The following is an 11936-nucleotide window of genomic DNA, read 5'->3' as shown; positions in this document are numbered from 1 at the left end:
ATCCCTGCGTGTGGGGCCCCGGGCGTTACTGGAACACGCAGGGTTGGCCAGGCCCCACACCCAGCGGGCAACTCTGCCCCTGTTCCGGGCCGGGCTGGGAGAGGAGCCGGCCCTGTGGGAGCTGCGGCTGAAAGCCAGGAAGGGGGAGAGCTGAGGGGGGAGTGGCTGAGCAGGGGAGGGGCCTCCTGTGGTCCCCCAAAGCCTAAGTCCCACTCGGCCCTCGGGGGGCCTAGACCCTGTGCAAACTCCTGTGACGGGGGCTGGCTGCTCTGGAGCAGCATCAGCCCCCATCCACCCTGGCCTGTGCCGAGGGCTAAGCCGAACAGCATGGGCTACCTGGGAGAGCTGGGGCTGGCCCATGGTGCCCTCTGCGGGAAGGGCAGGCAGGAGGTTCCCCCAGCGGCCTGGGGCTCAAGCCAGCCCAGATCCGCCCCGTCCCCGCAGCCCGGTGCTCCTGGGCGCCAGGTAACCCTGACACTCACCCGGGGGTGCTGGGAGCATGGTAGATTCTGGGGTTCGGGGCACTTCCTGCGGCCGGACCGCACCCTGGGGTGACACCGGCCCCTCGTGCGCTGTGTGCCCGGCATAGCCCAGGCTGACCCGTGCCCGGGGCTCCCCAGTGGCCATGCCAGGGGGACGTGACTGAGCCCTGTGCTGGGCACCATCGGGCAGCGTCACACGCCCAGACGCAGGGGCAGCAAGGGGCTGACCCCGCCAGCCTGCAGCCTGAGTGGGATTGGTCAGCGTGCAGGGAAACGGAGCAGGGATGTCAGAGTGGGATTTTATACTATGCATGCCCACGGCAAGCCGCACGCGCCCCGTGCGCACACTGGACACGCTTCACACTTATGTGCCCCATTGAAAGTCCATTGAAACTACCCCGTGCTTGGCCCTCGAAGCCCCGTCCCTGCGCCCACCTCCATTCGCCCCCGAACACCCAGTTTGGCCCAGGGGAGCAGCGCCCGCCCTACAGGCCCCCCACCTACTCTGTCCCGGGGCCTGCAATGGTGCCTCAGCTGTTGCTGCCGGGGGGGCTCGCTGGGCACCCCCGGGTGAGGGGGAGGTTGTGGGCAGCTGGCGAGGTTGGCAGCAGGGGTCTGAGGCTGCCCAGGACGGGACCCCCACCCCCACCCCCCTGGCCCTTCCGGCCTGTTTCTGTAACAGCCTGTGAGTCAGCTGGACCAGAGCCTGTGCAGGGCTAGTAACCGGGGCCAATGCAATACCGGGGCGGCTTCTGGGGGGGAGCCCGGACACCTGGGTTCTGTTCCTATCTCTGCGACTCCCTGCAGGGCCTTGGGCAAATCCCTGCCCCTGCCCCTCCTTTGCACTTCTGATTCCCCATTTCTAAAACAGAAGTGAGAATATACTGAGCTAGTCCGTCGGCCGGTTTCTGCCTCTGCCCCACAGAGCTCCCGGCCTGCAGAGCGGGTGGGTTGTTCTCCCCATGGCAGAGAGGGACTGAGGCCCAGGGTCACACTGCGTCTGGGGGGGAGTGAGCCAGGGGCATGTGTTGGACCCTGGGGGGGCTGTGCACCAGCAGGGGCGTCCGTGGCTTCCCCGGCGCTTTGGGGGGGGGGGCCCTGCACGGGGAGGCCCATCTCTCTGCTTCACCCACTCCAGCCAGTCTGACTGCAGGAGGCAGGGCTAGGGGTTGCACCCTCCCGTCAGCCTTGGACCCCCGCCGCTGTCTCTGGGTGCCCAGCTCCCCACAAAACCCAGAACATCTGGTGCCCCCGCCTAGAGAGCAAAAGGGGGGGGGATCCCATCCAAGCAGCAATGCCTGGGGAGGGAGGCAGCAGACGCCCACTGGCAGAGAGGGGTAGGAACTTGGGCATGGTGACATTTGAGGTAGCAGCAGAGCCAGGGAGAGAACCCAGGAGTCCAGGCTCCCAGCCCCTTGCTCTAACCACTAGCCCCCACTCCTCTCCCAGAGCCAGGGAGAGAACCCAGGAGTCCGGGCTCCCAGCCCCCCCCTGCTCTAACCACTAGCCCCCACTCCTCTCCCAGAGTCAGGGAGAGAACCCAGGAGTCCGGGCTCCCAGCCCCCCCCTGCTCTAACCACTAGCCCCCACTCCTCTCCCAGAGTCAGGGAGAGAACCCAGGAGTCCGGGCTCCCAGCCCCCCCCTGCTCTAACCACTAGCCCCCACTCCTCTCCCAGAGCCAGGGAGAGAACCCAGGAGTCCGGGCTCCCAGCCCCCCCCTGCTCTAACCACTAGCCCCCACTCCTCTCCCAGAGCCAGGGAGAGAACCCAGGAGTCCGGGCTCCCAGCCCCCCCTGCTCTAACCACTAGCCCCCACTCCATTTCCACAGGGCACCTCCTCCCTCTGCTCCCTTCCCAGCCCCTCAGGCCCCCTCCCCCCAGGCTCAGAGGCTCAGCCCTCCGGGATAGCCCCCTCTGCAGGGAGCCTCTGCATCCCTGGGGGGCTGGACGCCTGGGTCCTCAGCAGGGAGGACTCTGCTGTCTGTGGGCCAGGCCCCCCACCACCTCCACCTCGATCAGGCGGTGCCCCCCTGCTCCCCACTTGCCCCTCCCCCAGGTCCCCCTCCCTCCGCGCGGCCGTTGGCACCTGGTTGCGATGCAGGATGTTGCTCCCGGAGGCAGTTGCTTAGCAACCAGCTCGGGCAGCTGCAGATGGAGACTGGGGGGGGAAGCCCCCGGGTTCGCCTGGAGCGTCCCCGGGCCGGGCTGCGCGGGGCGGTTCTAGGAGCTTCCAGGCGGCGGGTGGGGCTCAGAGCCCGCCCCCCACCGTGGCCGCAGGTACCGGCTGGAGCGCGGCCAGGGACCGACCCACGGAGACAGCCCCCCCGTGACACCCCCAGGGCCTCCTCGCACACTCGCCTCCACCCTCCCTATTGCACACTCTTCCCCATCCTGATTGCACGCTCGCTCATAGCCCCATTGGACACTCGTCCCTTGCACACTCACTCCAGCCCCCCTGCACATTCCCCGCCAGCGGGCGGCCCGACACTCTCGCGTCCCTCTCACGTTCACCCCCCAGATGCTCGTCCCTTGCACGCGCCCCCTTTGCACACTCACGCGCGCGGGGCTCGGCCGCTGCCCAGGCCCGCTCTCGCCCTTCCGCGGCTGGAGCCCATCGGGGGGGGCCTTGGAGCCGCCCCCCCCAACGCGCGGCTCCGTCTCCCCAGCCCGCTCCAGCCGGCCCGGAAGGAGCCGCGACGCGCCGGCTGCTCCCGATGCAGTGCGTGGTAGGTGCCCCCCTGCGGGAGTGGGGGGCCGCGAACCCAGGCGTCCGGGGGGGGGGCGAGCGCGGGGTTGGGGCGGGGGGACCCCACTGCGCATAGAGGCCCCCCCAGCTTCTCCCGCCAGCCCCGGAGACAGCAGCTCCCTTTGCACCCCCCGATTCCCCCATGGGGCAGAGCCCCGCTGCGCGGTACCGGCCCTGCAACAAGCCCCGGCTCAGAGCCCGGTCGTTGTTCACAAGGGGAGAGGGGCAGGACTCCTGGGTTCTCCCCTGACCCTTCCTCTCTCTGGGCCTCAGTTTCTCTGTCGGTACAATGGGGACATTGACTGTCACCTGCCCTCAGGATATGGGGGGACCCTGAATTACCCCCCTCACCTTCTCTCCCAGGAACTGCCCCCCTCCGCACCCCTCCCCCAGGCTCCCCTGGCTGGGGATGAGGGTTCTTGGGGATCCCCCCCACAGTGAAAAATCTGTGTTCATAGAACTGTGGGACCCCCGGGCTGGGACAGCGGGGCTGCGGGCCAGGAGTGAGGGGCACGGGGGAGGCTGCGGGTAGGAAGTGAGAGGCAGCGGCAGGGCTGGGGGGGAGCAGGGGGCTCCGGGTCGGGAATGAGGGGCACCGGCAGGGCTGGGGGGGAGCAGGGGGCTGCAGGTCGGGAGTGAGGGGCACCGGCAGGGCTGGGGGGGAGCAGGGGGCTCCGGGTCGGGAGTGAGGGGCACCGGCAGGGCTGGGGGGGAGCAGGGGGCTCCGGGTCGGGAGTGAGGGGCAGCGGCAGGGCTGGGGGGGAGCAGGGGGCTCCGGGTCGGGAGTGAGGGGCACCGGCAGGGCTGGGGGGGAGCAGGGGGCTGCAGGTCGGGAGTGAGGGGCACCGGCAGGGCTGGGGGGGAGCAGGGGGCTGCAGGTCGGGAGTGAGGGGCACCGGCAGGGCTGGGGGGGAGCAGGGGGCTCCGGGTCGGGAGTGAGGGGCACCGGCAGGGCTGGGGGGGGAGCAGGGGGCTGCAGGTCGGGAGTGAGGGGCCCCGGCAGAGCTCGGGGGGGGGAGCAGGGGGCTGCAGGTCGGGAGTGAGGGGCAGCGGCAGGGCTGGGGGGGAGCAGGGGGCTGCAGGTCGGGAGTGAGGGGCCCCGGCAGGGCTGGGGGGGAGCAGGGGGCTGCAGGTCGGGAGTGAGGGCCCAGGCAGAGCTGGGGGGGGAGCAGGGGGCTGCAGGTCGGGAGTGAGGGGCACCGGCAGAGCTCGGGGGGGGAGCAGGGGGCTGCGGGTCGGGAGTGAGGGCACCGGCAGAGCTCGGGGGGGGAGCAGGGGGCTGTGGGTCGGGAGTGAGGGCACCGGCAGAGCTGGGGGGGGGAGCAGGGGGCTCCGGGTCGGGAGTGAGGGGCACCGGCAGAGCTGGGGGGGGGAGCAGGGGGCTGCGGGTCGGGAGTGAGGGGCACCGGCAGAGCTGGGGGGGGGAGCAGGGGGCTGCGGGTCGGGAGTGAGGGGCACCGGCAGGGCTGGGGGGGAGCAGGGGGCTGCGGGTCGGGAGTGAGGGGCAGCGGCAGGGCTGGGGGGAGTCCCGCTGTCCCTGCTGACGTAGTGCTCATGTCACTGGGGGCTGCTGACGGCAGCGAGGGGGGCAGGCGCACCCATTGGATCCGTGTCCCCCCGCCCTTTCCCCGGGGCTGGTCACGCCTGGGGGGCGATGGAGGGGCCCATGTGGTGGGGGTGTCACATCTCTTCCTGCCTGGCGCTGGGTGGGTATGGGGGGGGTCTGGGACCCTGCCCTGGTGAGGGGCAGGGCTGGGGGTGCAGTGAGGGAGCAGGTCACAAATCTGGGATCCCCTTTGGGGGGCGCTGGGCAGCTGGAGTGTCCCCCCCCCTTCTGCCAGGCAGCCCAGGGCCTGGAAAGCGGGGGGCTGCGGGTCAGGAGTGAGGGGCACTGGCAGGGCTGGCGGGGGAGTCCAGGGGTCGCTGCCGACCCACCTGGCCTGGGGCAGCAGCTCGGGGCAAAGTGGGGACCTGATCCCCTCCCGTGTCTGTCCAGAGGGGCGTGGAGCCAGCCCCAGGTTCCCCCCAGCCCCATGGGAACTGGGGATCCCCATGCGGAGAGACGGGGGGGTGGGGCCTGGAAGGGGACAGTGAGTGGGGAGGGGTCTGTCCCTGTCGTTGTGGAAGGAGGGGGAGGGGCTCGCCCTGCAGTTGGGGCGGGTGGAATTGGGGAGCCCGCCCCTCACCCTGTCGCCCCCCCAGCAGGTAGACCTGGAGCTGCGGGTGGAGAAGCTGGATGTCAAGATGGTGCCTGGGGGCGCTGGCAGCGAGGGGCTGGGCCCGGGCCCGGGCCAGGAGGCCAAGGAGGACCATGAGGAGCGAGTCCTGGCCATGCTGGGCATAGCGGGCACCGTGCTCAACCTGCTGGTCATCATCTTCGTCTACGTGTACACCACCGTCTAGCGCCGGCCCGGGCCCCGCGAGGGCCCCGCCAGCCAGAGACACCCGCGCCAGGGCCCCGCCAGCCAGAGACACCCGCGCCGGGGCCCCGCCAGCCAGAGACACCCGCGCCAGGGCCCCGCCAGCCGGAGACACCCGCGCCAGGGCCCCGCCAGCCAGAGACACCCGCGCCAGGGCCCCGCCAGCCGGACACACCCGCGCCAGGGCCCCGCCAGCCAGAGACACCCGCGCCAGGGCCCCGCCAGCCGGAGACACCCGCACCAGGGCCCCGCCAGCCAGAGACACCCGCGCCAGGGCCCCGCCAGCCAGAGACACCCGCGCCAGGGCCCCGCCAGCCGGAGACACCCGCACCAGGGCCCCGCCAGCCAGAGACACCCGCGCCAGGGCCCCGCCAGCCGGAGACACCCGCGCCGGGGCCCCGCCAGCCGGACACACCCGCACCAGGGCCCCGCCAGCCAGAGACACCCGCGCCAGGGCCCCGCCAGCCGGACACACCCGTGCCAGGGCCCCGCCAGCCAGAGACACCCGCGCCGGGGCCCCGCCAGCCAGAGACACCCGCGCCAGGGCCCCGCCAGCCGGAGACACCCGCACCAGGGCCCCGCCAGCCAGAGACACCCGCGCCAGGGCCCCGCCAGCCAGAGACACCCGCGCCAGGGCCCCGCCAGCCGGAGACACCCGCGCCAGGGCCCCGCCAGCCAGAGACACCCGCGCCAGGGCCCCGCCAGCCGGAGACACCCGCGCCGGGGGCCCACCAGCCGGACACACCCGCACCAGGGCCCCGCCAGCCAGAGACACCCGCGCCAGGGCCCCGCCAGCCGGACACACCCGCACCAGGGCCCCGCCAGCCAGAGACACCCGCGCCGGGGGCCCACCAGCCGGACACACCCGCACCAGGGCCCCGCCAGCCGGAGACACCCGCGCCGGGGGCCCGCCAGCCAGAGACACCCGCGCCAGGGCCCCGCCAGCCAGAGACACCCGCGCCAGGGCCCCGCCAGCCGGAGACACCCGCACCGGGGCCCCGCCAGCCAGAGACACCCGCACCGGGGCCCCGCCAGCCAGAGACACCCGCGCCGGGGCCCCGCCAGCCGGAGACACCCGCACCAGGGCCCCGCCAGCCGGACACACCCGCGCCGGGGCCCCGCCAGCCGGAGACACCCGCACCGGGGCCCCGCCAGCCGGAGACACCCGCGCCGGGACCCCGCCAGCCAGACACACCCGCGCCGGGGCCCCGCCAGCCAGAGACACCCGCGCCGGGGCCCCGCCAGCCGGAGACACCTGCGCCGGGACCCCGCCAGCCAGAGACACCCGCGCCGGGGCCCCGTCAGCTGGAGACACCCGCGCCGGGGCCCCGCCAGCCGGACACACCCACACCAGGGCCCCGCCAGCCGGAGACACCGGCGCCGGGGGCCCGCCAGCCGGACACACCCGCGCCAGGACCCCGCCAGCCGGAGACACCCGCACCAGGGCCCCGCCAGCCGGAGACACCCGCACCAGGGCCCCGCCAGCCGGAGACACCCGCACCAGGGCCCCGCCAGCCAGAGACACCCGCACCAGGGCCCCGCCAGCCAGAGACACCCGCGCCGGGACCCCGCCAGCCGGAGACACCCGCGCCGGGGCCCCGCCAGCCAGAGACACCCGCACCAGGATCCCGCCAGCCAGAGACACCCGCGCCGGGGCCCCGTCAGCCGGAGACACCCGCACCAGGGCCCCGCCAGCCGGAGACACCCGCGCCGGGGGCCCGCCAGCCGGAGACACCCGCGCCGGGATCCCGCCAGCCAGACACACCCGCGCCAGGGCCCCGCCAGCCAGAGACACCCGCGCCGGGACCCCGCCAGCCGGAGACACCCGCGCCAGGACCCCGCCAGCCGGAGACACCCGCACCAGGGCCCCGCCAGCCGGACACACCCGCGCCGGGACCCCGCCAGCCAGAGACACCCGCGCCGGGGCCCCGCCAGCCAGAGACACCCGCGCCGGGACCCCGCCAGCCGGAGACACCCGCGCCGGGACCCCGCCAGCCGGAGACACCCGCGCCAGGGCCCCGCCAGCCGGAGACACCCGCGCCGGGATCCCGCCAGCCAGAAACACCTGCGCCGGGGCCCCGCCAGCCAGAGACACCCGCGCCGGGATCCCGCCAGCCACAGACACCCGCGCCGGGATCCCGCCAGCCAGACACACCCGCACCAGGATCCCGCCAGCCGGAGACACCCGCGCCGGGGCCCCGCCAGCCAGAGACACCCGCGCCGGGACCCCGCCAGCCAGACACACCCGCACCAGGATCCCGCCAGCCAGAGACACCCGCGCCGGGACCCCGCCAGCCAGACACACCCGCGCCAGGGCCCCGCCAGCCAGAGACACCCGCACCAGGAATCCACCAGCCAGAGACACCCGCGCCAGGAATCCACCAGCCAGACACACCCGCGCCGGGACCCCGCCAGCCAGAGACACCCGCACCAGGATCCCGCCAGCCAGAGACACCCGCGCCGGGACCCCGCCAGCCAGAGACACCCGCGCCGGGACCCCGCCAGCCAGAGACACCCACACCAGGATCCCGCCAGCCAGAGACACCCGCGCCGGGATCCCGCCAGCCAGAGACACCCGCGCCAGGATCCCGCCAGCCAGAGACACCCGCGCCGGGATCCCGCCTGCCAGAGACACCCGCGCCAGGATCCCGCCAGCCAGTCACACCCGCGCCGGGATCCCGCCAGCGAGAGACACCCGCACCAGGGCCCCGCCAGCCAGACACACCCGCACCGGGATCCCGCCAGCCATATACACCCGCGCCAGGGCCCCGCTAGCCAGACACACCCGCGCCGGGATCCCGCCAGCCAGAGACACCCGCACCAGGGCCCCGCTAGCCAGACACACCCGCGCCGGGATCCCGCCAGCCAGAGACACCCGCGCCAGGGCCGCACCGGGGTCTGGCCAGCCAGCCGGTGACACCCACAGCAGGGCCTGCCCAGCCAGCCAGAGACACCCATGCCCCGGCCATGCCAGGGCCCCACCAACCAGAGACACCCGTACCAGAGCCATGCCGGGAGCCTGATGGGGCCTGGAGGGTGCCCACCGGGCAATGAGACGCTCTCCCACCTTCCGTGTGTTTGCCCCAGACCCTGCCCCTGGGCACGCGGAGATCTGCCCCTGCCAGGCACCCAGCGACTGGCCACCCCCACGCAGCAACAAGCACAAGGGACTGGCCCCCCAGGACAGCGAGGGGGCACTGGGGGCCCAGACTGCGCCTGCTGCCCGGCCCCCAGAGCCCGGAGCCCGCGGACCCGCGAGAGGAGACACCAGCAGCGCGAGCCGGGACAGGGGCTGTGCTGTGGGTGGGGGACGTGCACGGGGCTCTGAGCTGGGGGGCCAAGGGGGCGTTTGGGGTGATTTCGCCCTGGCGGAGATGCCAGGGACAGGGTCTGTTCTAAACGGTGATTCTGAGGTGGTGGAGTCCAGCCCGGCCTGGCACTCTTGGGACCCGCTCTGCGGGCTCTGGGGGAAGTGCTGAGCACCCACCATTCCCAATCCCGACCCCACAACCCCTGTCCAGGCCACCCAGAGCCCCCCAGCAGCTGAGTCTGCGCCAGGCTGGGGGGCTGAGACGCCCCTTTTCACCCCTGGGACCCTGAGCAAATGCCAGGCCCATGGCTTATAAGTGCAGCCTCTGGAACAGCTTGTGGGGCCGGGTGGGAGCCGGCGCCCCCGAGGGGAAAGGCCCTGGGCCCCATTCCCTGCCCCCTTCCAGTCACATCCCCCCCAGTGGTCGGTTGTCGAGATTCTCTGGTTTTGTGGGCTGTCAGCTCTTTCCTGGCTCGTCAGAGGGAGTTGCCCTGCACCCGCAGCCTTAACCCCCAGCCGCCCCACAGGATGGGGCATCTACCCCACGGGGGGTCCAGCTGCCACTGCCCCAAGGAGGGGACGGGGGCTCTTCCCATCCAAGTGCTTTATGGGGTGTCAGACGGCTGCACTGGCTCGGCGGGGCTCTGTGCAGCCCCCGGCACTCTCCACCCTTCCTCTCCGAGCACTCGGGGGGGGGGTATCCCTGCCCCCCACCCCGCTGTGCAGAGCCTGGGGAATGAACACAGTCCAACTCCTCCCTGGGGAGGAGAATTGCTCCCCACTTCCCAGGCCGGCACTGGGGTGAATGCTCCTTGCAAGGGGGCTGCAAAGTCCGGTGGAGTCTGGGCCCCTTTCCAGCTGCAGCCAGCAGGGCATGTCTGGGGGGCACCGAGTGAGCCTGCAGGGTGAGCCCATCACCGGCCCAGAGAGCCAGGAGAGTCCCCGAGGCCCCTGCCCAGGGGGGGCCCTGGCTCTCGACCCCCAAAACACAACGGCCTGAGCTGGGAAGAGTTCCAGACTTTTTTACCCCCTGCCCCCTGTTCTTCCATGCCCAGCATTTGCTCTGGCGAGGGAATTGTGCCAAACACGTGTGTGGGGGGTGGGGGGGGTCTTTGTTCTCCTGCCGGGGGGGGGGAGCTTTTGTACCTATCCTGTGGGAATTGGTAGTTTTATATGCAAGGGGGGGGTGTGAAACAATCACAATGAAATATTGATGGACTTCAGCCCCCGGGTGCTGGAATTTCTGCTGGAGGCGGGAGCGGGTGCATGGAGCCCCTGGGCCACCCCCCGGCTCTGGCTGGGTGTCTCCGTGTCGCGGATCCGCCGTCCTGAGGAGGAACGTCTCCAGCATGCCAGAGCCCCAGGGCTGGCCACGCAGCCTCCTGGCCGGAGTCTCCCGGTCAGGCCCGCCGGGCCCGGCTCCAGGCCAGGGGCTCATCCGCTCCACAGGGCCTGATGCACCCAGCCCGGAGCCGGGGGCACCCAGGCCGCCTGGCCAAAGGCAGGTTCACTGGGCCCCAGGAGTGGGAGCTCTCAGCTTGGCCTGGAGACCCCGAGGTTAAGATGTCCTCTGTCCTGGCGTTTCTCCTCTGTCTGTCTGTCTTCTGCCTGTCCCCGCCCCCCATCTGGCACCTTGCGGCCCCATCGTCCAGCTCTGCAGAGCCCTGCTGAGCTCCCGGGCCCCAGCGGCTGGGGATTCCCGGCCTCCTGGGTCAGCAGTCAGGCCGGGAAGTTCCGTTCTCTCTCTGGACCCTCCATTGACCCGGCTGGGCTCAGGACCCATCCGTCCCAGCCCCTCCCATCTCTGTGCCACCCTCCAGAGCGGCTTTAAACCCTTTGCACCCGCTGGGTAGCTAGGCCAAGTGCTGAGGGAAACTGAGGCACGCATTGGCACCATCAGATGCTGGCTGTTCTGTCAGCCCCTCGCCTTCCTCCTATTGCCACTGGCTACAACAGGGGCGGAGGGGCTGCCCATGGGGGGGCGGGCGTTGCAGAGCAAGCCCAGACAGCAGGGCCAGCTCCTGTCCCGTGGGGCTGGCTTGGCCCCCGCTCTGGCCACAGGCTGGCAGATGAGGCCTGACCCCCACCCCGCAGCCCAGAGACAATACAGGTGGGAACAGTTAGAAGGGGGTGGGAGGTGGGCTGGAGCCAGGACTCCTGGGTTCTCTCCCCGGCTCTGGGCGGGGTGGCTGGTGGTCGTGGGGGTGGGAGCCTGGACTCCTGGGTTCTCTCCCAATCTGCCCCCCAGGGCTCAGGGGTGACTCCCCCTCTCCCGCTCGGCCCCGCCCAGGGTTGCAGCCCCCTCCAGGCACCTGCGCTGCGGGGCCCCTCCCCGGCCCCCGGCCATTGGCTGCGGGGAGGGAGGGCCGGGGACCGGGCCTGGCCGGGCTCCCATTGGCCGGGCGGCGAGGAGCCGGCTCCGCCGCTTCGCTCTTGTCTCCTGCCGGAGGGAAGCCCGAGCCGCGTCCCCCCTGCCCCCCGAGCCGCGCGCTCCAGGCCCCCCCTGCACCCCGAGCCCCTGGGGCCCCCTGAGCCGCGCGCTCCAGGGCCCCCCTGCACCCCGAGCCGCGCCCCCCCCCGAGCCGCGCGCTCCAGGGCCCCCCTGCACCCCGAGCCCCTGGGGCCCCCTGAGCCGCGCGCTCCAGGCCCCCCCTGCACCCCGAGCCGCACCCGCCCCGAGCCCCTGGCCCCCCCGCACCCCGAGCCGCGCCCCCCCCGAGCCGCGCGCTCCAGGCCCCCCCTGCACCCCGAGCTGCGCCCCCCGAGCCCCTGGGCCCCCCCGCACCCCGAGCCGCGCGCTCCAGGCCCCCCCGCACCCCGAGCCCCTGGGGCCCCCTGAGCCGCGCGCTCCAGGCCCCCCCGCACCCCGAGCCCCTGGCCCCCCCAAACCGTGAGCTCTAGGGCCCCCTCCCCTCCCCGCGCCGCTGCCGCTGCCCCCGCCCCCGCCCCGGGGGATGCCCTGGGGCTCCCCGCCAGG

This window comes from Lepidochelys olivacea, assembly GCF_965140295.1.
Source record: "Lepidochelys olivacea isolate rLepOli2 genome assembly, chromosome: 23".
In the NCBI taxonomy this organism is placed as follows: Eukaryota; Metazoa; Chordata; order Testudines; family Cheloniidae; genus Lepidochelys; species Lepidochelys olivacea.
This window is presented reverse-complemented; position numbering follows the sequence as displayed.